Genomic DNA, 26,735 nt, shown 5'->3' with positions numbered 1-26,735 from the left:
AGGGTTCATTAACTAATTGATACAATATTCATTTTGTTCTAGCATTACCGTTTTGCCATTGCAAGGTCAATCGGCTTACAACAAGCTGGCTTCCATCAGTATCTCCTTTCCACCACTAACTGATAGAAATGGGTTTTGATGGCCTTTATGCTTTATCTTGTCTCACGAGGCATGTAGATTTCTTTTGGTGTAGAATGAATGGCTTTGCTAAAAAGGAACCATTCCTTCTTTTTTTCTTTTAAACAGTATTCTATTTTTGCCAATTACATGTAAAGACAATTTTACCATTCATTTCTTTAAATAAAATTGTGAATTCCAAATGTTCTCCCTGCTCCTCTCCTCTCCCCTCTAAGATGGTAAGCAACTTGGTATAGCTTATATATTACAATCAGGTAAAACCTATTTCCACATTAGTCATGTTGTGAAGAAAGAAATGGACCAAAAACATGAAAAATAAAGAGAATGAAAATAGTCTGCTTTCCTCTGCATTCTGACTCCATCATTTGTTTCCCTGGAAGTGGATAGCATTTTCCTTCATGAGTCTTTTGGACTTGTCTTGCATCACTGTAGTGCTGAAAATAGCCAAGTCAATCACAGTTGAATATCGTACCATGTTGCTATTGCCGTGTTCTCTGCTCTCCCGATTCTGCTCACTTCACCCTGCACCAGTTCATATGAGTCTTTCCAAATTTTTCTGAAATTTGATCCCTCAGCATTTCTTATAGCACAATAGTATTCCATCACGTTCATGTACCACAACTTGTTTACCCATTCCCCAATTGATGGGCATTCACTAAATTTTTGATTCTTTGCCACCACAAGGAGAGCTGCTATAAATGTTTTGAGGCAAGGTTCTTAGCTGAGAGGGTGGGGGAAGGGCAGCCATGAGAGATTTAAGGAGGATTGGAAAGATTTGGAAAAGCTGCCGTGGAGGGTAGGGTACTGAGTCAATTTCAGAGACTTGAATTTCCTTTTAGAATGGTAAACCCAGCTCAGATGACACAGCAGAAATCTGTAGTGGATCGAGAGCACTGTTTAATGACTTTCTCCAGCTTAGTTCCATAACATGAAAGAAGGGATGAAGGCAGTTGATAGCAAGTGTAATTCAAGGCTATGGCTTGGCAGGGCAAGAGCAGTGGATGACAAAGAGGCCCAGGACTTGAAAGAAGAAGACAGTATGGAAGTGAACTGGTTGACAAAGGGGTCAAAATGGGAAAGTATAGCCAGTGTAGGGATGATGGCCCAGGAAAGAACTGGTCGAGTGACTGGAAGTCACAGTAAGGACAAAGAACAACCCCAAACCTGGCCGGTAAAGAAGGAGAGCTGGAATGACAACAGATTATAATTAGATAAGGGAATGTCAGAGTTCACATACATGGAAGTGGAGCATGTGTGAATGATGGCAAGATGAGAGGTATAGCCATCTCTTGGTGTGGTTGCAGGGAGATTGAGTAGGCTGTAAGAAATGAGGAACGTGGGAGGTAAGGGTGTTTAGGAACATATCATTATGTATTTTGAAGTCCCCTAATATGAGGACAGGTGTTAAAAGGGAGAGAAACACTATCAGCCAGCCACTGAACTCATTGAGGAAAAAAGGGAGTGCCATGCAGGTCAGTAGCCAATAGTGAGGAGAATTGGGAATGGATGGTAGATGTGCACTGAGTGCCACTCCAAAGAGGAGAAGGTAGTGAGTGATAAAGGTAGAGGGATGGCCTAGAGATGGTGGTGGGGATCAGGGGGTATTCTGACTCCCCCATCTCAAGCAGTGAGTCAGGAGGAATGAGTGAAAATGCAACCAGTTCTGGAGGAGGGATCCAGGTCTCAGTAAGATGCAGAAAATAAAAGCAGTGGCAAAGGAAAAGATTGCAGATGAAAGCAAGTTTGTTGCCCATTGATCAGAAACACTCCAAAGGGCATAGGGCAATTTGGGGTAGCTTTAGAATGTGACATGGGATGGGAGGAGAGAAGAATGTGAATGGGATGGTAATGAGGGATCAGGTGATATATTACAATGCTTGAGATGTGACATAATGAGGACGTAGACTAGTATGTAGTACCAATAGAGAGAAAGGAATATATATGTATATGTTTCTGTGTGCATGTGTGTGTGTCTATATATATGTTGGTATCTATACCTATCAATGTATCTATTTATGATGTTGTAGAAGTAGAAATGGCGAGATCTGGTAACTGATCGTATATGGGAGTAAGGGAGAGAAAGGAGGTGAGGATAGTATTTAGCTTGTAAAACTGAGTGACTGAGGTGGATGCCCTTCATAGAAATGGTGAAGTTCTAAAATGGGCTTATTGTGGGGGCAGGGGAGGTAATGAGTTATCTTTTGGCAATGTTCCATTTGAGATGACTACACAACATCCAGTTTGAAATGAGCAGTAGGCTATTGGTGATGGTCCACAGCTCAGGAGAGAAACTTGGGCTGGATTTATACATCTGAGAGTCATCTGCTTAGAGAAGACAATTAAGACCTTGAAAGATGATGAAGTCACCAAGTGAGGTAGAGGAGAGAGAGAAGATACAGGGGTCCAGGACAGAACCTTGGGGGAGATGGATGACTAGGGGACATGATATAGATGGTTCTACAGGAAAGGAGAGTGAGAGGGAGCAGTAGAAACAGAACCAGGCAAGAGCCATGTAATGAAAACCTAGAGAGGAGAGACTGTCCAGTTCGAAAAAGGCATCAGAATTGTAAACCCTGGGGAAATTTTGAGAAGGATTAGAACTGTGAAAAGAGCATCAGATTTGGCAATTAGGAGATATTGGGAATGTTATTGGTTATTATAATGTTACTACATTGCTAATGTTGGAGGAAACAGTTTCACAATTGGCCTAGATGTTCTTAGTAAAGAAAGAAGTGAGTCCTTCATCTGAGCAGGTGGAAGCGAGAGAAAGGGTTTCAGACAAACTCTTGAGGAGTGGGAGAGTGAACCAATGAGAAAATAGCAGAAGTATGGCCTTGCAGTAATAAAGATGCTCTCCCCAAAGTGAGGGAGGGGCCCCTAATGAAGGTCCTTTCGTATATTCTCCAAGCAGCTACAAAGTTCAAGAGGCCATTTTATGTGTCCACGATGTTTCCTACCTTGCTTTGTATTTGCACCTCTTGTTGGAAGATAACAAGCCTGCTTGGCAGGTTACTCAAATATACTGAATGGGACAGCCAATGTTTGCCTCAGCACCTGACATCAACGTAAACAGACTTTCCCAGAGGGAAAACACTGCCAAGGTCTATGGGCACATCTCAAAGGTAGTGAGTGAGGTCTCAGAGGGTAGCCTGCACCACACAGGCAAAGGGGAAAATTTGTATTTCTCTTCATTGTTTATTAGACTCATTGTGAAGAACAAAGCTTAACAAAGACTTAATTTCCCATACTGAATTGCAGGAAAGTTCTACCAGGCCACCTTGTTCCACCCTCTCAGCAGCCTGAGAGTGCACTCTCAGTCCAGAAAAGGTAGATCTCACTTCAGAACAAGTAAAAATAATGAAGTTGCATCCAGACATTGCAGTCCCTCAGAGCTGTGGTTGAGAGCCCACAAGAAAGTATTAAACCATGCTCTCATTTTGTGGTATTTCAGGGATAAGCAAGGCTGGTCTCTCCTGTACATCTTGCCTGGCATTTCCTGTCAGAGACTGTGCCTCTTCATCCTGGCCAAGGAGAAACAGAAAAACAAAGCAACTCTGCTAATAGACATCAAAAGCAAAACTTGCCCCAGCTGAAAGAAAGGACTAAGGGGTAAAGAAGAAAGGACTAAGAAAGGGGTAAGGGAGGTTTTGTCAGCAAAAAACCTCAGCTGAGAATGGTGAGTCTTAAAACAAATCTGGGTAAGTGAACATAAATCAGTTTGTCCAGCTGTTATTAGGCACCTACTATGTGCAAGGTATTGTGAACACCAAGACAAAAATTGCCAGAGCCCCTTCCTTCAAGGAGATGACATTCTATCTAGGGTGGCATTGGAGGTTGTGGGGAAAAGATGGACACAGAGAAGGTTGAGTTTGTATCTGTGCAAGGTCCTGTCCTGTTAAGGTATGACTTTCTCAAATGGACAAATTTTTTGTTAGTTAAGTCTGCTTTGATGGTTCACTTGCCTGAAGATGAGTTCTGAGGGAGAGACCCAGAGTTCTGAGACAGTAGTATTTGTGGCAGAACGATACAGACACCAGGTCAGTTCTATGATAAGGGACAAATGTAAATTTAATTGGTCGTAGACAAAGATGAGAATATGGTTATTAATCTTTACTTAAAGGAGGGTCATATCCAGATAGTGCCCAGTGTTTGAATCCAGAAAGAGAAGAGAAAGAGAGGAGGAAAGGACAGACTCCAGAAATGAATCCTCTAAGTTTGAGGCTGGAAGTGATGGTTAGTAAAGCCGCTCTTGAGGAGTATGTACAAGTGAGCAGAGGGACAGCTTCACAACAGAGTCAGAGAAGTGGCAGAACAGATCAACCAGGTTAGCTGAGATATTGGAGCTAGTAAAGAGTCAGTCAAGCACAGCCTGGATCAAGTAAACATGGCAGAGCAAGCATCAGCTGTATGCACAGGCTATGTCCATAAAGGCATTTCTAGGTACAGGTCTCAGGATAAGGAGAGGATGTGAAAGTATATTACAGTGGCAGAGCTGTGGGTTACCTCCAGGACATGGGTTTTCTTCTCCCACGTGCCTCCTTGGCAGCTATCTCTCAGTGTATGCCCACTCTCCCCCAAAGAAAATGTATGTACAGTTAGAAGAAAGTGACCCAGGGCCATGTGTGGATGATGATGTTTTTTATAATTCCTGTATTTGCTTCAATATGGGAGTGATTGTGATGTTCTTATTAAATCTTTTGCCTTATTGTCAAGTAAATGGCTATGTGTCCAGTCTACAAATGTTGTCAGTGTATTTAGCTGGATTTCTGAATAAAAATGTTTTGGTAGAGTCAGGGCAGCTAGGTGGCCCAGTGGATAGAGCACTGTGCTTGGAATCAGGAAGACTCATCTATAGGAGTTCAAATCAGGCCTCTGACACTAGCTGTGTGAACCTGGAAAAGTCACTCTGTTTGCCTCAGTTCCTCATTTGTAAAGTGAACTGGAGAATGAAATGGAGAACTACTCCAGGAGCCTCGCCAAGAAAACCCCAAATGGGGTCACAAAAAGGTGGACAAGACAGAAAGGATTCACCAACAAAGAAGGCTCAAGGGCTGGGATTGTGAATAAGGTCAGGTAATTCCTCCAATAGAAGTGAACCAAGTAGGGGCGATCCTTCACTAGTTGGCAATGAGAGAACAGATCAGAGTGAGCACGTACGTACACACACTTACGCACACACACTTACATACACACATACATTGTTAGACAGATAACACACAGGTGGCACTGGAGATTTCAGACTCCAGCCTCTACCAGGTTCACTCTTGATCTAGTCAGACAGGAAAACAGCTTCCAAGGGGTTCATAATAGCTTTATTCCAATCTAGTTTTCTCTAACACAGTATTGCCGATAGTGGAAGCACCACAAACTTCTACAGCATTCCCTAATCACCCTTCTCACAGTGGCTGGTGTGTCAGAAACTGCAGCCTCTGCTTTAGGAGCTTTTACCTCATGGACAGTGTGGGGGGTCAGACAACTGAGCAGGGGAAGGTCACGGGACCCTCCGTTGTCACCTGATGCCAGGCTCAGGTGCACCGACAAGATTCAGTCCAGAACTGTGGCTGTGGGTGAGGAGGCATGAGCAGGCACCCAGGGGGGCACAGTAGCAGGGGTTCAGGGATCCTACTGGCTGTGAGAACTTGCAGAAGGGCACAGTCCCTGGTTTCAGTTCCAGGTCAGAGGGGTGAGCTGAACTTTGCAGCCACAGGAGGGACCAACGTGAGTGACAGCATTTGCAGTGACAGTGTGACTGGAAGCCCTGTCCATGGCTTAGGGGCAGAGAGGAGTGCCCAAGGTCACCCCCGTACAGACATTGGAAAACAACAGTATGAAAAATCTGAAGCCTGAGGCATCATTGCCCACACCTTTGGCCTAGTAATTGACTGTAATAATAAGCCACTAAAATAATAATAATTATGAGTAAGCAAAGGACAAAGAACCCACAATAGATAACTACTCTGGGGATGGAAAAGCTGTGATTCATACTCAGAAGAAGATAGCAAAGTTGAAAACTTCACTCCTACCTCAAAGAAAAATGTCAGATGGTCACAAGCCCAAAAATAACTCTTGAAAGAGCTTAGAAAGGACTTTAAAACCAAATAAGAGTTTGAGGAAAAAATTAGGAAAAAATTATCATCTCTATGCTGATGTTTCTCAGTTCTACTTATCCACTCCTAACCTCTCTGCTGATCTCCGGTTTCACATTTCCAACTGGCTTCTAGACATCTGGGTGTCTTGATGGATGTGCTCTAGGTATCTTGCCCAAAAGGAAGCTAATCATCTTTTCCCCTCAATCATCCCCTTTTTCTAACATCCACTCCCTAGGATATCACTACCTTCTAAATTACCCTGCTTGCAATATAGGAGCTATGCTCATTTCTTTACTCTTTCTCAACCCTGCGGGGTCCCCTTCCCATCCCTCCACATCCAATCTCTTGCCACGGATCCTCTATTAGACCTTTCTAAGCTCCCAACTTGAGGACCAGTGCTCTAAACACAGTGCCACCTAGTTGCCAATTAATGTAATGGAATATTATAATGTGTTACGTGTGTGAAACAGAAGATATTCTGAGAAAAGTGATAGGTTTGTCAGGGAAAAAAAAAGAAAGAGGCTTATTGAAATATTTTAAAAATTCATAGGAATAGAAGGAAAGCCAGAAGGGAACACAGACAAGATGGATAACTTTGAAAGTTCCATGTTGAATTTATTGCCTACCTGAAAGGAAAAGCAAGCTGTATGCAATAAGAATTGATGGATTTATATATATACACACACATATATATACACACATGTGTGTGTGGTGTGTATGTGTGGGAATATGTGCAGATGTTTATATACATATATGTATTTATATGTGTGTATGTGTATGTGTACATATACATGTATGTGTATATATATATATATATATATATATATACAGAGAGAGAGAGAGAGAGAGAACACGAAGAACATGGTAAGGTGAGAACTTAGCCACCTCTAGTGACTGTGTAATAATAATGGCTATCTCTAAAGAAGAAATAAGAGAACATGTTTTTCTGTGCTTTGCAGAAGTGAGGGCCTATGGGTGCAGGTACACCCTGTCAGACTTAGTTGGTGTGTGGGTTGGTTTTGCTCAACTACTTTCTCTCCCCCATCTTTCTTTCTTTTTTCTTCTTTGTTATAAGGGATGGCTGTTTTAATTGCCAAGGGAGATAAAAGGTATTTGGAAATGAAGGTAATGTAAATACAAAGGATGGCAATAATTTTAATGGCTTAAAATTTCAGTCAAGGTGTATGTGTACCATATACAATGTACCAAGTGTTCCAGATTCCCCAGTGATGTTGGATAAATGAAATATATTTACATGAACTTGTGCCAAATGCCCAAGGACTGCTGACTATAATCTGCCTAGGGCTAGAAGGCAGTCAGTCCAAGATGCCAAAGCTAAACACTGAGGGCAAAGAAGTCACTCCTGCCAGAGGCTGGGAAGAGGCAGGATGGGGTTTTCAGAGTTACTTGGAACCATTAGGGGAATGGGGCACTTCCAGGTCCTACAGACTGCACTGGTGTTTATTCCTGGGATGCTGTTTGCCTGTCGCACTTTAATACAGAACTTCACTGCAGTGGTACCAGAGCACCATTGCTGGCTCCAGAACCAGACAAATGCACAATTTCCTTTCCTGAGAGATGGCAGGGACAGGGACCTGCTGAAAGTATCCATTCCCATGGACAAGCGTGGGAAGCCAGAGACATGCCTCAGTTTCACTGAGCCTCAGTGGCAGCTCCTGAATCCAAATGGCACAGAGCAGGCAAGACTGGACAGTGAGGACTGCCTGTATGGATGGGTTTATGACAAGAGTATCTTCTCTTCCTCCACTGTTATTGAGGTCAATACAGAGCCCAGTGTGAGTGAGCAGTTGTTTAGTTAAATTCTTCACTTTCCCCTTTGCCTTTTGATGCTGTAAACAACATCAAAGTCTCAATTCTCTCTGTTGTGAGAGCTTGTCCAGCCCTTATCAGGCTGTTTATCTAACTTTGGTGTCTACCTCTTACCCACCTGCCATCTGTGGCTTCAAGAAGTTATAGCATGAGATTGAGGCACATTTTATGCTTGCCTTTTTTTCATTTTTTTCTCTTTTGTTTTTGTTTTTTGTTTTTGTTTTTGGTTCTGTTTCTTCTTTCTCATGATTCATTCCATTGGTCATAATTCTTCTTCACAACCTGACTAGTGAGTAAATAAGTCCAATGCGAAATTATACGTAGAAGATATATCAGATTCCATGCCATCTTGGGTAGGAGGCAGGGGGAGGGAGGGAAGAAAATCTGGAACTCAAAATTATGTAGAACCAAGTGTGGTAAAATAAAAATAAAAAATCTCAAACAACAAAAGAAGAAATGTATCTAAAAATAGAAAATAAAAAAAAGAAGTTATAGCATGCATGGTGGCCACATCCAAGTAAAGCTGTCTGGCAGATGGGCCAAACCAGGGTGAGGATCATTAACAGGCCTCAGACCCATGGTGAATTAAGGTGATGTCTAGATGGGAACAATATGTTCAAAGGGCCATGAAGTTAGCTGAAGCAAGCATTGTCGAATGCTTAGTTTGGTCAGACACCGAAGGCACCAAGGTCACCCACTGCATTTGGGCCATTGCCAGCTGTCTCCATTTTGGTCCTGCCATTGGACTTCAACGACTCTGAAGAGAAAGTGTGGCTGATGAATTTGCACAACTCTGTTCCATTTCAGTCCAATTCAGAGGCAAGTCAAGGCATTTCCCATGATGTCATTGTTCCTCTTAGAAAATGAAGGAAGTACAAGAATCATTCAGTCATTCGCAAGTTTTGTCACATCTTAATATTCACTGGAGCAAATTCCTCTAAACTCTGTTAATTCACTCACCAGCACAACCACCTGGCCTTTCAAATCCCTTGCTTCCAGATCCATCGTTCCACCAAACACTTCTCTCCACAGTCTGACCTTCTCTCTCAGTAAGGTTAATACCTCCATGTTTTACCTCCCTGATCTTAATGGTAAAAGAGAAAAAAAACAGGGTTCCAAACACAAAATTGTCTTCTTAATATGTCAGGGGACTATAGACAGCAAGGTACAGTGGAAAAACCACTGGCTCTGAAGAGGACCTGGGTCCAAATCATGCCTGCCTCTGATGCTAACTACATTTGTGACATTGAGCCAATCACTTCTCTGAGACTCAGTTTCCTTCTCTGTACAATGAGATAGGTGATGTCAAGACTTTTCAAACTGTAGATTTATGATTTGTGACATGTTTTGTTTACAATAGCATAATAACTTCCCTGTGCCATATTCAGGAATACATGCCAGGACCTCTGCAGGTTCCCCAGAAATGCAATAACTTCTCTAGTGAGTGAAGCCAAAAGAGCTTGGGGACTCTGAACTAACCACATAAATCTGGCTAAGTTTCAGGGAACCTTTTGTACCCCAACATTGAGATAGCAGTCAGGGGGGTGGAGCCAAGATGGTGGCTGGAAAGCAGGGACTTGCTTAAGCTCTCCCCCAAATCCCTCCAAACACATGTAAAAATGGCTCTGAACAAATTCTAGAGCTGCAGAACCCACAAAACAGCAGAGGGAAGCAGGTCTCCAGTCCAGGATGGCCTGGATGGTCACTGGGAAGGGTCTATCCCACAGTGCTGGGAGTGAAACACAGCCCAGTGTGGGACATGCCAGAACAGACCAGACCAGGAATCCACTGGAGCAGCCTTTAGAGCCATGAATCATTGAGCTGTGGCAGTTACCAGACTTCTCAACCCACAAACACCAAAGACCATGGAGCAGGTTACTGGGTAAACTGCTAGATCGGGTTAGAGAGCAGTCTGGCCACCAGCCATGGGGGTGGCAGAGGTGGTGCGGCAGTGGAGCTCCAGTGTCAGCTGCTTCCGGAGTCCGTGGCTCACATGGTGGGAGGAATCAAGCAGCAGACCAGAGCAGGAGTGCAGGGCTTGCATTGCCCTGCTTGGATCTGGGTCACAATCCTGGTTGGTGGTTCTCGGAGAAGGAGGAGCACTGCTGTAGCAGAGCTTGAGGTGATGGTGGAGTAGAAGTAGCTCTGAAAACAGTAGCGAAGCCCCTAAAGCTTGGGACAAAGCACTCTTTACTCTACGAGCAGTCATACCCTGACAAAAAGCTCAAGGGTCAAGTAGTTGGCTGGGAACATGGCCAGGCAGTGAAAAAGGATGCAGACTCAGATTCAGACTCAGACTCAGACTCCAACTGTAGAATCTTATTTTGGTGACAAAGAAGATCAAAACATACAGCCAGAAGAAGTCAACAAAGTCAAAGAGCCTACATCAAAAGCCTCCAAGAAAAATATGAATTGGTCTTAGGCCATGGAAGAGCTCAAAAAGGATTTGGGAAAGCAAGTAAGAGAAGTAGAGGTAAAATTGGGACCAGAAATGAGAGTGACACAAGAAAACCATGAAAAACAAGTCAATGACTTGCTAAAGGAGACCCAAAAAAACACTCAAGAAAATAATACCTTAAAAAATAGACTAACTCAAATGGCAAAAGAGCTCCAAAAAGCCAATGAGGAGAAGAAAGTCTTAAAAGGCAGAATTAGGCAAATGGAAGAGGAGGTCCAAAAGACCACTGAAGAAAATACTACCTTAAAAATTAGACTGGAGCAAGTAGAAACTAGTGAGTGACTTTATGAGAAATCAAGAATTATAAAACAAAACCAAAGGAATGAAAAAATGGAAGACAATGTGAAATATCTCATTGGAAAAACCATTGACCTGGAGATTAGATCCAGGAGAGATTATTTTAAAATTATTGGACTACCTGAAAGCCATGATCAAAAAAAGAGCCTAGACATCATCTTTCAAGAAATTATCAAGGAAAATTTCCCTGATATTCAAGAGTTTGGCGCTGAAGTATGGTAGGGCATGACCATTGATAGGAATGCTTAGTTCTTAAAGGGAGATAGTGGGAAATCAGTATGGATTTCTCTGTTCTAAATCCTTTTGTCAAGGCCTTGAGTCCAGCCTTTTTGTGGCCCAGTTCTTTCTTTACCTGACTCCTTGGGAAATCTAATTTATCCTCATAATGTTGTAGACCATGGGACTGGGATAGGCCTGTCCAATCCCTGGTTCCTTCTGGTGGATGTTGTTTGTGTCCCAAAAAAATAGGCCAGCTCAAAAGAGGAAGGGACTCTTCTCCTCCTTTTTCTCTTGTCTAGAGGCAAGGGTGAGTGCCTGACCACCCAAAATTACCCCACACACGCCACCAAGTTCACTTCTTTTTCATTTTATTTTCCAAATAACAAGTATTTTTTTCTCTCTCTCCCACCACCTCCAAATTAAAGAAAAAACCAAATAGAACTCTTGCAATAAACATGCTTACTCAAGAGAAAAAAATTCCCACTATGTTCAGGTGCAAAAATGCCTATCCCATTCTGCATCTTGGGTCCACCACCTTCATCACCAACATCAGTTCTCCAGAACTGGGTTAGTCATTGCATTGATCAGAGTTCTTAAGTCTATCAAGGTTGTTTGTATTTACAATGTCGTCATTATTGTATAATAGTTTTTTATTCAGTTCATTTCACTCTGTGCAGGTTCATTTAATTCTCAATTTTCTCCAACACCATTTCTTTTGTCGTTTTTTATGGCACAATAGTATTTCATTACATTCACATACCATTTCTCAATTGAATCATAAACCTTTCCCTTCAGTTTCTAGGTTTTATCCCTACAAAAATTGCTGCTATGACTGTTTTTTGTACCTATGAATCCTTTTCCTCTTTCTTTTATCTCTTTGGAGTATAAGCCTGGTAGTGGTATTGCAGAGTCAGAGGGTGTGTGCAGTTTAGTGACTTTGGGGACATTGTTCCAAATTATTTTCAGAAAGTCTAGACCAATTCACAGCCCCACCAACAATGCATTAATACTGGTTTTTCTCCAACTCTCCCAACATTGCTTTTTTTCCCTTTTTTGTCATCTTTAACACTCTGGTGGGTCTTAGGTGGAACTTAAAAGTTTAATTTGCATTTTTCTAATTATTAGTGATTAGGAACATTTAAAAAATATGGCTGTTGTCAGCTTAAGTGTCCTCCTTTGATAACAATTTGTCCACACATGTCCTCCATTCACTACTTGGAGAATGTCTCTTTTCTTAGAAATTTGAATCAATTCCTCAGAATCAAGGAACCATCAATATCTCCAAAATGAAACCACCAAGTTCATTTCCAAAAGTGGTGGAGACTGTGGAAAGATTAAATAAGGACTATTGGAACAATAACTGATAGAACGAGGCTTAGCAAGGCAAGATCAATGACATGATAAGGAAACAAGAACCCAGGGAGGAGACAGTAGAGAGTTGAACTGGTTTGCAAAGGGCTCAATATGGGGAAAGGATGAGAGTTTGGCTAGTGTGGGGATGATGGCCTGGGAGAGATTTGAAAAGTTCCGACTCACCAAAGCAGATGTTCCAAACCTTTTTTTCCCTCTGCAAATTTCTCACAGTTTCCCTTTCACCCACCCTCTCAGCTGTGAATCTTGCTTCATATTTTACTGGGAAAAAATGCAACCATTCGACAAGAGCTCCCTACACCAAGATGCTTTCAGTCACTATGTCCTTCACCCTTGTCTCACATGAGGAGGTGGCATGTCTGGTAAAGGCAAAAAAGCCCCTCTACATGCACAAGTTATGTATTCCATTTGGTCTTCTCCATCAGATTGCCCCCTCTCTCGCTTGTCTTCAATCTCTCTCTCTTTCTAATGGCTGTTTTGATACTGTTTATAAATGTTTCTATGTCTCCCCATCCTCACTACATCCTTGATAGCTACAATATCATGCCTTTATTCCCTTTTGCAACTAAACTCTTAAGCCATTGACAATTGATGCCTTTACTTGTTTTCTCTTGCTTTCTTCTTAACTGTCTACAATTTGGCTTCTGACTTCATCATTCAACCAAAACTGCTTTCTTCAAAGTTACTAATAATCTCTTATTTACCAAATTGAATGATCTTTTCTGAATCCTCCAAGGTTCTCCAACTCTCTGGAGCCTTTAACACTGCAGATCACCTCTTTTACTCTCTCCTGGTTCTCCTCCTACCTATCTAACCTAACAGAATTGTGTTTCTCAACCTGCTTTGTTGGATCTTCATCCGGGTCGTTCCTACTAACTGTGAGTATCCGATAGGGCTCTGTCTTTTGTCCTTTATAATAGTGTACCTGGTGATCTCATCAGCTCCAAGGGATTCAGTTATCGTCTTATTGTTGATGATGCTCAAATCTACTTATGCAACTCTAGCCTCTCCCCTGATTCCAAGCTCCCATTTCCAACTGCCTATTTGACATCTTGAACTGGATGTTACACAGACGTCTTCATCTTGACACGTCCAAAACTGAGCTCATCACCTTTTCCTCCAAAGCCTCCCCTCTTCCAAATTTCCCTATTACTGTTGAGAGAACCACTATCCTCGTAGTCACTCAGTCTTATGACCTAGGTGTCATCTAATTCCTCACTCTCATCTCTCATATCAAATCTGTTGCCACAGCCTGTTGATTTTATCTCATAAAACTCTCCCCAATGCCCCCTTCTCTCCTCTGACACTAAGACGCAGACCTCATTTTCTCCTGCAATATACCAAGTTGGTCTCCTTGCCACAAGTATCTCCTCATTCCAGTCCATCCCCCACTTAGTTGGCAAATGGATCTTCTTGAAGCACAGGTCTGACCATGTGACCACCACCCCCACTCAATGAGCTCCAGTGGTTCCCTAGTACTTCCTGGATAAAATACCAAACCGTGTTTGGCATTCAAAGTCCTTTATAATATGTGCCCTACTTTTCCAGTCTTCTCACACCTTATACCGCACCCCCCCCCACCATGTATTCAGTGATCCAGAAACATTGGATTCCTTACCATTATTCACACAAGACACTCCATTTCCCAACTCTAGGCATTTTCACAGGTTGTCCCCCACACCTAGTATTCTCTCCCTCCTCTTCTTCTTCTCTTAAATTCCCTGGCTTCCTCTGAGTTTCTGCTAAAATCCCACCTTCTACATGAAGTCTTTCATTGTATTACCTCCCCTCTGTCATTCATTTCAAATTTATCCTGTCTGTAGCTTCTTTGTACATAGATGCTTATATATTTTCTTCCCATCAGACTATGAGCTACTTGAAAGCATGAATGTCTCTTACCTTTTACCTTTCTTTGAATCTCTACTACTTAGCACAGGAACTGGCCAGTAGCAAGTGTTTAATAAATGTTTATGTACTGAGTGACTGACTGACTGTTGCCCCATGGGACACTTAGGGTGAGAGAGGCTGCATGGGCTCTGTCCCTGACTGAATGGCCATTCATCTGCCATGCCCTCCTATGCTCTGCTTGCCTGTGGATATTAATAACTCATTTTGACTCATTTCAGTGTGGTTGCACGCCATTCCCTAGAACTCTGCTCTAAATTTGCATTACAAGAAGCCAGCAGGAGAGGAAGATGGGAGAAAGGCTTCCCCTGATGTGCCATGATCTTGCTGAACAGAAGAGACACCATTTCTGTGATTGGCTGGAGAAAGTCTGGAAACTGGGCACCAGAGAGCTCAGTTCTGCTACTTTTTGATCTCATCACCTTCTAGCACCACCTACAGCTTAAGAAAGGACAAACCTCTTAGAGGTAACTGTTTGATCTACACTTCCCCTCTATAGCCTGAGAGGAAGAAAGACAGGGGGAAAGACAGTCTGCGTGTGAGGTGCCGTGAGAAGAGGCTTGACCTACTTGGGGCCAATTTGACAAAGCAGGATCCTTCCAGATGAAATGGTATCTGGCTTGTCTCTACTGCCCGGAGATCCAATCTGAGCTGTGCTGTGAGTTCTTTCGCTGGGAGTCTTTGCTGTGAGATAATTAGACAAATCAGAATCCCCTGGTATTTAGAGAGCTGTGGAACTTGGCAGCTCTCCAGCTCACAAGGACTGCTTTGTCCTGAAATGCTCTTCTGTGTGCGTTGGAGAATTTCTGTGAGTGAAAAAGAGCTTCCTTGACCAAGGGCATAAGAGGCTTTGCCCAGAAGGAGAGTGAGAGGACCACAAGGGAAGCAGCTTGCTGAGAAGAAGCAACAGCAGCCCAGAGTGGCGAGTGGGCCAAAGCACATGCATTTCCCCGCTTGGATGTCCCTCTGCTCTTTCTCCAAGTGTGCGCTCACTGGCCCCACAGACACCATGTGAATTGGTGGGACAACGTGACCAGGTTTGTGGGTAAATTGTAAAGCACAAGGTCACACAGCTAGTCAGTGTCAAGTGTCTGAGGCTGGATTTGAACTCAGGTCCTCCAGACTCCAGGGCCAGTGCTCTGCTCACTGCACCACCTAGCTGCCCCAAATACCATCTTTTACTGGAAGATTTCCCCAATCCCTCTCAATTCTAGTACCTTCCTTCCTTTAATTATTTCTCATTTATTCTTTATAGTGTGCTTCATATATATTTACTTGCATGTTGTCTCCCCCATTAAACTATAAGCTCTTTGAGGGCAGGGACTATCTTTTTGCCTCGTTTTGTATCCTCAGTGTTAAGCACATGGTCTTGACAAAGTAGATGCTTAATAAGTGTTTGTTGATTGATGTAGTCTGCTATTAAACACTATTGGAGGGGAAGAGTTAATGCCATTATAACTGTAGCTGTCTGATTTGTGTAACTGAGAAGCACAGTGGAGGGTCAAGACCTACAATGGTGAAAAATAGGAGCGTATACACATGCGTACACACTGACACACACATTGGTCTGTCATTTCTAGCTCTTCATGTCCTCATTTGGGGTTTTCTTTGCAAAGATACTGGAGTGGTTTACCATTTCCTTCTCCAGCTCATTTTACAGATGAGGAAGCTGAGACAAACAAGATTAAATGACTTGCCCAGGGTTGCACAATTAGGAAGTATCTGAGGCCAGATTTTGAATTGAGGAAGAGAAGTCTTCCTGATTTCAGGTTCCCTGCTCTCTGTGTACTATGGCACCACCTAGCAACCCTATACACAACATGGTTATGCTTAAAACACTGAAAGAGCTTCCTTAAGTTGTAACCTTTAGGTGGTAAAGTTTGTAGTCCAGAGAGGGCCTCCCAAAGTTCTGTCTTAGACAATTAGCCTGAAGGTGAAGTTGGGCTATCTTGAACTGGAATTGTGCCCCAGTAGCTTCCAAATGTTGAGGCCTCCCTAGTCATTACTTGGGTACCCTCCTACCCCCTAAATTATCTAGGAAGGCTGGTAATTCCAAAAGAGCAATGGTATCAGAGGCTGTCATAGCTAGAACTATTTCCAAGAATTGGATCCAAGAATTTAAATTCCGTATCATTGTACTCAAACTTTGGCATCAGATGGCTGATAATCGTCCAAGTAGAATTTCCTGATCAGAGATATCTTTGTTATGTTGTATGGGCATTTACCAAGCTACTGAATGACACAAGACAATATAAAGAAGGCAACTTCCAGGAGGCAATACTTCTTTACACAGTAGGGGAGGGGAATCAGTCCATTTCTCTTCATTTTAATGATTTTATTTTGAAGTGTGGTGTTTAACATTTCAGATTATTTCATTAATTGATTGAATTGCAGAGAAATTAGACCATCCTCTCAGTGGCCAGAGCGTCCACTCTCAATCAGGAGAGGTTAGATCTGACTTCATAACAAGAAAATGCAACGAAACTTGGCCCAGAGGTTGAAGTCCTTCAAAAGTATGGACCAGCATCTAAAAGAAAGCATTACACTCTGCTTTCCATTTGTGTCATTTCAGGGAGGAGCAAGGGTGGTATGTCCCATCCATCTTTACTGGCTTTTCTTTTTCATCCTGCATAGAGATAAAACAGCATTTCTCTCAGTAATCAAAAGCAAAACTTGCCCTAACCAGAATAAAGGATTCTAGAACCTTGGGAAAGGGAAGTTTTCCTTTGCAAAGAACCTTATGTTATGAATGATGCATCATGAAGCAGATCTGTATAAGCCAACACAATCAATTCAGCAAGCAAGAGATTATTAAGCACCTACTAAATACACGGCACCAGAGATACCAAGATAAAAAAGAATACATCTCTAACCTCCAAGAAGGTGACATTCTATCTAGCAGTGAAGTTAAGGGGAATGAGATATACACAGATAAGAATAAGTTCATGTCGGTGTATGACCGTGCCCCTTTATGGTACTGCCCTCTCATATGGAACAGTTTGTTGTTGAGTTAAGTCTGTTCTGATGGTTCCCTTGCTTGGGGGCTAAATGCCAGTTCAAAGACAGAGTTATTCTGACTCCAAATTCTGAGATAGTTGGTGTTCATTTTTAATGTGACAAAATATGGTGTTTTAGAATGATATGGACACCAAAACTGTTCTCAAAGAGAAGACAAAAGATCACAGATAGATGAGAATTTGCGCACTAAATTTTAGTTAAGGCAAGATCATTCACAGATAGGACCCCGAGTCTTTAGCCAGAACAATAAGAGAAGGGGGGAAGGACATATTCAGAGATGCACCAGCTAAGTCTAAAGCTGGAAATGATGCATGGTACAACTGTTCTTGAGAGATAGATCCAGCAGAGCCAAGGGTCAACTTAGGGCCAGAGAATCAGAGAAGTCCTCCAGTGGATTAACTCATTTGGCTTAATCATCATGCTTACGAGGTATTCTTCAAATACAGGACAGATCAACTTAGTTTAACATTAGAAGCATCTGTTCAACACAGAAGCTACGTTCACCAAGGAATTCTTGTGGTCATTTCCTAAGACAAAAAATAGAACTTGAACATTTATAGATCTAGGGTTTTCCTCACCCGTGTACTTCCTTGGCTGATTTCTGCACATGCCCACTCTGCTCCACAGATAACTGAGTTCATTGGTGGGAAAGTGTGACCCAGGTTTATTTGTGGATTATAAGGTATTTTTTACTAGTCCTGCATCTGTTTTAATATATGAGTAACTGATATCATTACCATTTCTTTTGCTTTATTGCTAAATACATGGTCATAGTTAAGTTCAAGATCTATATTGTCAAGACTCATAATGAAAAATGCTATCCACAACCAGAGAAAGAACTATGAAATCTGAATTCAGATTAAAGCAGACTGTTTGCTCTTTGTTTTTTCTTTCTTGTGGTTTTTCCCTTTTGTTCTTTCTGGTTCTTCTTTCACAACATGACTAATGTGGAAATATGTTTAATATGATTGCACATGTATAGCCTATATCAGATTGCTTGCCATCTTGGGGAAGAGGGAGAGAGGGAGGGAGGGAGAAAAAAATTTGAAACTCAAAATCTTATAGAAGCTACACGACCCCCAGCAAATCATCTCACTCCTCTGAACTGGCTTCTTCCTCCATAAAATGACAGTGCTGGTCTCTTCCAGCTCAAAACCTATAATCCCACAAGTTCGTTTTTGGTTACATTGAATGGGAGGTGGGGCAGGACAACCAGGCAGAGATGGGGAACTTGAGTTTAGAGATCTGGGAATCAGCAACATCAATGTGCTCATTGAACCTATGGGAGCAGACATGCTCTCTGATGAAGAGAATGTAGCCTGAGATGAGAAAAAATTACAATGGAGTCCTGGAAGAGGGGGAAAGCCCCTTAAGAAGCAGTTCAGATAGGACAGTAGAATCAGGAGAGAACAGCATCATAGAAGCATGGAAGAAAGAGGATCCAGAGGAGAACAGGATGATTAAAAGCCTTGTACGTGGGGGCAGCTAGGTGGCTTAGTGAGTAGAGCAGCAGCCCTGGAGTCAGGAGGACCTGAGTTCAAATCCAGCCTCAGACACTTGACACTCTTACTAGCTGTGTGTCCTTGGGCAAGTCACTTAACCCTAATTGCCCTGCCTTCCCCCACTCCAAAAAAAGAAAAGAAAAAGCTTTGTACACTACAGAACTGTCAAGGAGGATGGGTGCTGAAAATAATCTACTCAATTTTTCAGTTAGGAGATTATTGGTGACCTTTAAGAAAGCAGTTTCCCTGGAGTTTGCAGTCAGAGGTCCAGTGATAAAGAATGTGGGTGAGCAGGTGAGAAGGCAGTAGAGTGGATGAGTGGAGGGGAATCTTTCTAAGTCTGGTAGTGAAGAGTTAAGGTGGCAGAGTAGGAAGAAGCAATCTGGCCATCACAACTACTCCATAAAGACTTATAAAACACACCAGGCCAAGTCCTGACCAGGAATCCAACAAAAAAAATCACAATGACTCATTTTTTCAGCCTAAGTCATCAGAGGGAAACAGATTGCAGGGTCTGTGGACACCAGAGATGGAGTCTAACTAGGAGCATGCTGCAGTGAATGAGGGCTACAGTGATTGTGTAGTAAGGTGAGAAGACATGCCTGATCAAGAAGAAGGGCCTTATGACATGCAAAGAGCAAAAACGGTGCCAACAGGCTGCTCTGGCCTTCATACCCTAAAGATTAGTCACAAATATAGTGTGGACTCAGGAGAGGACCTGTGCCTGGTAGGGGTGGGAAGAGGTCCAGGGCAAGGAGCTTTCATGAGCCAAAAAACTGTGTACTTGGAAAGAACAGGAACAGAAAGAATCTGAAGTATGTCTTGAACCTTAGGAGCAGAGTGGGATCTCACACCCACCCCCCAGCCCAGTCTAAAGCCTATTTCAAAATATTCAGGCCATGGAGCTCAGGGCAAAGGTGTCCCTGCAGTTCTGCCTCTCTGAAACTGCAGTTTTCCAGTAGGTTGATGGTGGCTAAATCTAGCAGAAGTCCACTAGAGTTCCAAACAGGAGCACGCCCAGGTCAGAAGCTTGAAGAGCCCCAAACGGAGAGACTTTACCCTGGATTATAGCATCTGTAGGTCCCCCATCTATGCTGTCCAAGAAATACTTAAATAGTACAACTCTCACCACCCAGAGAAAGTATCAGAAGGACCAAAGTGGGCACAAAAGAGAAGCGTAGCCCAGATATTCCCTCCAGAAGTTCTCAGAGCTTGCCCCTAAGGCAAAATACTAAAGGACTCAAAGAATGGATGGAAATAAGGCTAGCAGAATCAATAAACTAAAAAAGAGTCCTACCATAAAGAACTATTATGGATTCAGGGACATTCAAGACATGAGCCTAGATGAAAAGAGTCATACCAAAACATGTACAAGCAAAGTCTTGAAGAAAAACACAACTTGAGAACAAACTCAACTAGAATTCCTGGAAGATTTGAAGCCATACTTTTTAAAAAAAAAAGAGTATAAATAATTTTATAAAAGAAATTAAAGTGCTATTGGAAAGTGAAATGTGAGCTGTGGAAGAAAGACTTGAGAAGAGAATTAATAGCTTTCCACAAGAGACTCAAAACCTTATCCAAGCAACTGACTCCTAAAAAAATTAGAATGGACCAAATATGTTAGAGACTCCATGAGACAACATGAAATGTTAAAAGTAAGTTTAAAAGACTAAAAAAATAGAAGTATAAGGTATCTCATAGCAGAAACAACAGATATTGAAAGCATATCAAAAAGAGATCATTTAAAAGCCATGACCGAAAATAAGAGCCAAGACATCATTTTTCAAGAAATCATAAAATAAAACTACTCAGATCTCTTATAGCCACAGGGCAAGGTGAAAAAAGAAAGAATCCACTGGTCACCTCCTGAAAGAAACTCCAAAATGAAAACACTCAGGAACATTATACCCAAAACCTAGAGCTTCCAGGTTAGATAAAAATATTATAAGCAGTTAGAAAGAAAGAATCCAAGTACCAATGAAGCACAGTCGGGATGACACAAAATTTAGCAGCCACTTTTATAAATAAGCAGGGGTCTTAGAATATTTCATCCAAAAAAGCAAATGATATAGATTTACAACCAAGAATAGCATACCCAGAAAAACTGAGTATAATCTTATGGAAGGGAATGGGGGGGGCAAGAAGGAATGGTTATTGAATTAATTCGATTTCCAAGCATTCTTGGTGAAAAGGCAACAGGTAATTTTTCATGTTTTGGGCAGGTGAGAATATACAAACCTGGAGGAAAGGGGGAAAGTATGCATCAGATGAGCTATATTTGTATCCAAAATGGAGTAAAGAGGGCTAAACATGCATGTGCACGCACAGGAAGTTTGGTGTCGAAATACAACTCAATCAACAGAAAGAGAACTGATAATAAGTGGGATGAGGGTTGAGGAAAGGAATAATACTGAAGAGGGAAGAGGCATAAGCAAAGGAAACTTCCTGACCCTGAAAATATAAGTTAATGGAGTGGGAAAAGAAAAGAAGTGAAAGCTATGAAGATGGCTATTGATTGAGGCACAGCTGAACAAACTTATTTCATTGTAAGCAAGGATAAAAGAATTATTTCAGAGAATTCTGGGCCATATGACCTGATGCAGAGTGAAGTGAGTAGAAGCCATAAAACATTCTACGAGGACAATAGAAACGTAAAGCACTTTGAAAGAATTAAGAACTCTAATGCAATGCAATGACCAATCATGTGTCCAGAGGACCTCTGATGAAGTTTGGTAGCCACCTCCTGACACACAGGTGAAAGACTCAGGGACAAAAGGAAGACAGCACATTAATGAGCAGGGACAGTTGTGCGAATTCACTTTTCTTCACTAAACTTCTTTGTCATGGCGGTTTATTTTCTTTCTCTTTTTAATGGGAGGAAGATCGGGGGTAGGGGGCAGAGCAGGGGTTAGTAAAAGTAATGTTAAAGAAAAGAGGACCATGAAACATTTTTGGAAAATGCACAGAAGGGAACAGTTGGAAGTTCAGAAGGAAAAACCAATAAAGACAGTTTTGTGAATAATGTTGAATTTTAGCTAGGCATAGATATCTGCATATAGATATATCCACATGGATGTGCATAGATCTATAAGGTAAGCAGTATGTAATGGACATTCACAGTTTCCTGTGCAAACCAATTTTTGTGTTCTGCTATGTATATGGAAATGCCTTTTTTAATTGGGGTGTTCAAATGCAGGATAAAATATAAAAAATAAAACAAGGCTCTGAAGCAGGCTCTTTCCTCTTTTCTTCCTAAATCCACTCCCTTGGTGATCTCACTCACTCCCATGGCTTCCATTGTCACCTCTCTGCAGTTAACTCCCAAGTCTATATTTTTACCCTTAATCTCTAGACCTCAGAATTCTATTGCAATATTTCCAACTCTTTGCTGGATATCTCCACCTGAATGTCCCATTGGTACCCCTAAAATCACATGACTAAAACAGCTTCTTTTCCACACAAAATTCCACCACTTCCCGAAAGTTCTATTTATCTTCATAAAGAAGTAGCACTGACCCTCTCAATCCCCCGGGTCTGTAACTTTTCACTATTTGTTCCCTGGATGTTCAGCTGGCAAGTCCTTTGGCCCTATCTCAACAGTATTTGCATTCAGCCCCTCCTCTCTTTCCCTACTGCAGCCTCCCTAGTTCCAATCCTCACCTTTTCTAAACTAAACTCCTAAGTGATCTCCCTACTGCCATTTCCTCCCCTTGCCAATCCATCTGCCACATCATTAATCTGTTATGCATGACCATGCTTATGCCACTTGTCTAATCAAAAATCTTCTGTTGCTCCCCACTATTTAGCAAACATAATAAAAATTCCTGGTCCTGGAATTCAAGGACTTCCATAATTGGGTTGCAATCTATTTGTTCATACTTACTACTTCTCTTGATTGACCCTACATAGAGCAAAATTGGACTAATCTCCATCCCCCATGTTAACCCTTCCCTCTCCATATACTGTCTTCCATACTTGAAATTCGATCTCCATCTCATGGTAGTCTTCCTTGCCTTCAAATTTAATTGCCACTTTCTCCATGGAGTCTTATCTGATTCCCTGGAGGCAAGGGGAGAGAATGAACTCTTCCACTTTAAATTCTTTGTCACATGACCTGGATCTCTCCATTGCATCTCCCTCCGACTTTGTATCATCATTATTTTCATACTCCTAGTATTTATTTACTATTAGAAGTATTTTATCATCTCCTGAAGAATAAAATTTTTTCTAGCTCTCTTTGTATCCTCAACATGTAGCACAGTACTATGCACACAGTAGGTATTTAATAAACATTTGTAAATTTTAATTTATTAATGTAATTGAAGAGTATAGTAAAGAGAAAACTGAGATGAAGCATATGTTATGTATCTAGATCTTCAAGTACTTTATGAATGACACTAATTGTTACTGTAACCATTTAGCAAAAGAAAGGTATTAGAAGCACCTAGAGGGAACAGTAGTTAGAGCAGCAGACCTAGAGTCAGGAAGAGCTGAGTTCAAATCTAGCCTCAGATGCTAATTAGATTTTGCCTCAGTTTCCTTAACTGTAAAATGGTGATAATAATGCCACCTGCTTTCTTTTACAGGGTTGTTGCAAGCCTCAAATAAGACATTTTTAAGAGTCCTTAGCCCAGTAGCTGGTACATGGTAGGCACTTAATGCTTTTCTCCTTCCTCCCTATTTAAATATTTGTCTTATTTTAAAGATAGACGTGTAGGAAGAAGAGATTTGGGGGTTTTGTTATGGGATTTAGGTTTGTAGTGAAACTGTGGAACTAACCAAAGAATTTCTACAGGTATTAGCATGTATTCTGAGCCAAGGGAGGCCAGAGGGACAACCCCAAAGACCAACTCCCCATCTTTGTTCTTCCCAAAAAGACACCTTGATAGGAGCTGACCTGTTCTCTGTCTCCTGGATAGTCTCCAGAAGTGGGAGGCCATGAGTCTCAGTCAGGAAGTAGGCAGAAGCTGCAGAAAGGATTGGTATAATCCCAAACAACAGGGGCTTCACAATAGGGATGTAGTTGCTGATGACGTGGACAATGGGAGCCAGCAGTGAGCCAAAATATATACTAAACAGACCAGAACTCAAGCCCATCTGTCTGCAAGGAAACCAAAGTAGAACAGAAGTTAGAATGTAAGCCCTGTGAGGGCACAGGGGCTCTGCTGCTTTTCCCTTTACTTCCCAGTGCAGTGGCTTTCACATGGTTGTCTGCAAGTAGAACAGACAGATCTCAAACTTTACCTCCTCCAAGGGAGATATAGAGCAAAGATGAGAGAGGGAAAGCTCACTCATCCAAGAACAAAAACTGCTCATTTGTAAAGCCACAGGAATGAAAACTACATCTGGCGGGCCTTGATACCATGGCGTACATCTTCTGTTAACATCCAGAGGAATTTAGAGACAAACTTCTGCCACCTCTCCTGTAACATTCCCAGGTGTTTGACCCAAAGTCACCCCCAGAGTAATTTTATTATACATAAACTACTTTTTTATCATTCTCTTGGAGTTCTCAAGATGGCAATTGCCTGAGAAACTTTCCATTAAGACTTCTTGTGGATAAGTTTTAAGATAAATGAATGAATTGATGAATACGACTAGTAGATCTGGTCTAAACATGACAAGAGACTTTTTTTGACAGTACCCTGGACAATTCGCTGAATAGCAGGTAAACAGTCAAACCTTTTCAAGACTTATTAAAGAGTAAACTCACTACAGCAGGCACAAGAAATACTCGTGGAACTTAATTGAACTGACTACATGTGGGCTTTTACTAAGATAAATGAGTAGCAACTGTCCCAGCATATTCTTGCAGGAACGTCTCAGTGGAGGCAACGTAATACAGTCCTCAAATCTCCCACACTGCTGAGAGTACAACCTGAGGAGCAGATGCTGCATCCTTGATAGACATCGGAAAGCCAGTTCTCGGGTCTCACTTGTCATGGGATAGAAGGCTTCCCTGCCTTTCAGCCTCTCCCATTCTCACCCTCAAGTTATGAGCTCTGTCCTTGGGCTCAAAAAACATTCCTTGTGGCATGGCATGCAGCAAATTACTGACCTTCTACTCACTTCTATCTCAAGGATAAGGGACCAGATGTCATTCTTTGAATTCTGTCCAAACCATGTCCATGATTTTCACAATCCATAGGCCCTCACAGCTCTACTTCTTGGAAAACATCTCCTATCTGGGGAACCAGCAGAGGTCCTGGCTTATGTTCACTAATAGTATACAGTACAGGTGAATTATGACACTGTTGTTAACAAAGTATATAAAAGGATTAATGTCTCATGATCACAGATCTACACTAGATGGCCTCTTCATTTCACAGAGGACAAAATCTTCCAAAATGTTACATGACTTGCCCAAGGTCACATAAGTTGTAAGCATCAGAGGAAGGATTGAACCCAGGTCCTCTAACTACAGAACCAGTGTCCATTTCACTGTACCTTATTGTCTTATAGTCCTCTGGGATATTATGAAGAGGCCTTTGCCTTTGGGTTGCTCTCTTTAACATTGTGATGAGGGTAGTAAAAAAAGTGCTTGACGTGAAGAAAGGTGGTCAGAATGCTGGGATGTTAATTAGGTAGAAAAATAGGAATGGGGGGAAAGGGTTTGAAAGGACAAATGACTGTACTGGGGAATATATGAGGAAAATATATGGGGCAAATCCTTCCTAGCTGACCCTGGGAAATCCACAAGTGTGTCAAAGTTCACATATGATTGAATGACGGTTGGAGTCTATTCTCAGAGGTCCAAAATGACATCACTATGTTAGATTAAAGTAACAGTGTGTCCAACTATGGCTGATCAGATCGATATGGGCTCAGCATACTCTACCACAGGTCCGGCACAAATAGTCCATATGAGCATTTGGGGTGAATTTTCTAAATTTGTGCATTTGCCTTTCTTTTGAGCTACTTTGATTCTCCTTTGCTCATAGAGCACAGCACCTTCTTTAATAAGGGCACACCACGCTTGGAGGTCTTGTGCCAGTGTCTCCCATGCCATGCAATCAATTCCAAAGTTCTTCAGAGAGACCTTGAAATGTCCTTGTATCACTTCTTCTGTTCACCATGTGAGTGCTTGCCTTGTGTGAGTTCTTTATGAAGTAACCTTTTAGACAAGTGTGTGTTTGGCATTCAAACCATGTGGCCAGCCCATTGGAGTTGCATTCTCTTCAGTAGAGTTTGAATGCTTGGCAGTTTAGTTCAAGAAAGGATCTCAGTATCCAGTACTTCATCCTTCCAGCTGATCTTCAGAATCTTCCTAAGACAATTCAAATGGAAGTGATTAAGCTTCCTGGCGCAGGGCTAGTAGACGGTCCAGGTTTCATGGGCATACAAAAATGAGGTCAGCACAATAACTCTGTCAACTTTCAGTTTGGTAGTCAGTCTAATGTCTCTTTTCTCCCTCTTCTCTCACACTTGCCTTTGGAGCCTCCCAAACACTGAGCTAGCTCTGGCAATGCATGCATCAACCTCATTATCAGTGAACTTACCCACAGCATTCAAAACTTCTCCATTTGTTGTAACTGATGGTTCCATGTATAGACGGTGTGGTGCTAGCTGGTGGAGCACCTGTGTTTTCTTGGTGTTAATTGTTAGGTCAAAATTAGCACAAGCAGCAGATAATCGATCCCTACTCTGTTGCATCTCAGCCTCTACGCTGAACGCACAATCATCTGCAAACAAAAAATCATGCACCAACTCTCCCTCAACTTTAGTCCTGACTTGTAAGCTTTTCAAGTTAAATAATTTACTATCACTGTGGTAGTTGACCTTTATGCCATATTTGTCCTCACTGAAGGCATCTGACAACATAATCATTAAGTGATACTGATAGTAAGGATGAATGATCAGCACCCTGGACAGTGGAGTTGGGATGATAGGTTCCTTGCTAATTGTCTC

At 41.9% G+C, this 26,735-nt stretch overlaps 1 pseudogene; it reads right to left on the bottom strand.

Annotated features, from left to right (window-relative positions):
* Positions 1-3,557: 3,557 nt before the first annotated feature.
* The window catches only part of LOC118855217, a 62,646-nt pseudogene continuing 39,468 nt past the window's right edge, over positions 3,558-26,735 (bottom strand).

Source organism: Trichosurus vulpecula, chromosome 6 (assembly GCF_011100635.1).
Source record: "Trichosurus vulpecula isolate mTriVul1 chromosome 6, mTriVul1.pri, whole genome shotgun sequence".
Classification (NCBI taxonomy): domain Eukaryota; kingdom Metazoa; phylum Chordata; class Mammalia; order Diprotodontia; family Phalangeridae; genus Trichosurus; species Trichosurus vulpecula.
The sequence above is the reverse complement of the archived record's forward strand: the minus strand, read 5'-3'. Positions and strand labels throughout refer to the sequence as shown.